Below are 2,097 nucleotides of genomic sequence, written 5' to 3' on the forward strand. Positions count from 1 at the left end.
CTGCGGCGTGTCACAATCTTTTTGTTCTTCCTGAGTGTGGCTTGGGATCACCCATTCCCTCTCTCCCCTGAGCTGGCACGTACTTTGTTTGTTCTTACTGTTCAATACAAGTCAGATCATTACAGTTGAAACCAGTGCCCCCCAGCTTTACATATGCGATGGCAGGCACACAGGCGTATACACACACACACACACACACACACACACACACACACGCACGTCATTGTTCCCTATCCTGATTCCTTTCCCAATCTCCAGAGGCACCCAAGCCTCCATCCAGATCTACACATATGCTTGCAGGTCACTATTTAAAGTTAATGGCCCTGAGCTGGCACAATATTTATCCAGACACTGAGCCGGGCCCTGGGAGTCCACACTGAGCGGGGTAGACAGCCCTTGTCCCCGCAGACGTAGTCTTCCAGCAGGAGGCATGGATGTGAAACCAACATGCAAACAAAAATGTAAGTTGTGACAAGTGCTGAGAGAACTCAGAAGATGCCATTTAGACCTGGGCTCAGATATAGGCCCTCTGAGCAGGTGACCCTTGGCCGGAGCTCACTCCGATGAGCAGGTGTTCAGTGGCAAGGGGGTGGGCTGCTGAGTGACCTGAAGAGAGGAACTGAAACGCGGAGGTCCCTGGCCCGGCAAGAGCTTGGGAGCGGCGGAGCGGCGGAAGGCAGGCGAGGCGGACACACGGGGGAGAGGAGGAGGAGGGACAGGCCACAGGGTACTCAGGGGTCCCACCGCGGAGGGCCTCCAGGCTTCCGTAGGAGGTCTGGTTCCTGCTGAGCGATGTGGAACCCACTGACGGGCGGATGACCATCCCAGTGTGTGTTTGAAAAAGACCAGTCCTGTGGTCGGATGCCAGCCAAGAGGTTGCTGCCCGGCGTTCAGACTGGAAGGTCACCATGGACATGGGGAGAATAGAGGAAATCTAGATATATTTGGGGAAAGAGCAGATCGGTAAGTGACGGCTTAAGTAAGGAGGGCTGAGCTGGGTGTAAGAACCACTCTCCCGCAAAAGCCGGAGCTCAGCTGATCCGGGGCTCCGGCCTCTGTATCGGCCTGTCAGTCACAGTACTGGCCACGCCCACACCATGGCCGTCCACAAGTCCCGCCTTTGTCCCACCGCGGGGCCTCTGACTGGACAGAGGTGAGCACCTGATCTACGGAATGCCCCTTCATAGGCTGATGAGTCTCAGGGCCTAGGTGCCAAGGCAGCACTAAAAAGCACCGCCCTCCCTCCATGACTAAGCCAATCAGACTGCTTCCCTCCACGATGGGGCGGGAGGATTGGTCAATCGGGAGTGGGAGGAGGCTGGAGGAGACCCCGGAAGAGGCACTGTTCCGAGAGGAAGTGCAGAGCGCGAGTTTCAGTGCTCCTGGGTTCAACCTCCCTCCTCTTGCTTTCAGGAGGCCTGAGGGCTGCAGCTGTTTGCAATCACAAGAGCTTGACTACCCCAGGAAGGCTGCCTCACCTGTAACAACCCTTCCCTGCCAGGCATCAAGAAGACTAATGGAACTGTGAACCAACCAGACAGCAGAGCGCATGTGCGGAGTCACTGTTAGCAAGACTTATAACATCATTATTATTATTACTTAATAGTCACGCCGCCCTCCATTTGCGTTTTCTGTTTCTGTCATTATTATTCACCTATTTCCTCCACTCTGGAGTTACCAAAATACTTGTCACATACCTTACCTGCCAAAGGACTTCAAAACTTAAAATCTGAATCCGAAGGACTCGGATCTGCGGGGGGAGTGGGGTTTGGGGAGGGGGGACTACTCAGAAGAATGATCCTTGGCTGGAGAAGATGGCTCCCAGTTTGGGATGAGGAGGACATCACAGTGGTCATCTCTGATTCAAAGATAACCAGTCCTCCATGCTGTGATGTGGGTTTTCAAACGTGATAACAGGGGGCGCCTGGGTGGCTCAGTCGTTAAGCGTCTGCCTTCGGCTCAGGTCATGATCCCAGGGTCCTGGGATCAAGCCCCACATCGGGCTCCCTGCTCCGCGGGAAGCCTGCTTCTCCCTCTCCCACTCCCCCTGCTTGTGTTCCCTCTCTCGCTGTCTCTCTCTCTGTCAAATAAATAAAT

Source organism: Phoca vitulina, unplaced genomic scaffold, assembly GCF_004348235.1.
Source record: "Phoca vitulina isolate PV1807 unplaced genomic scaffold, GSC_HSeal_1.0 scaffold19, whole genome shotgun sequence".
Classification (NCBI taxonomy): domain Eukaryota; kingdom Metazoa; phylum Chordata; class Mammalia; order Carnivora; family Phocidae; genus Phoca; species Phoca vitulina.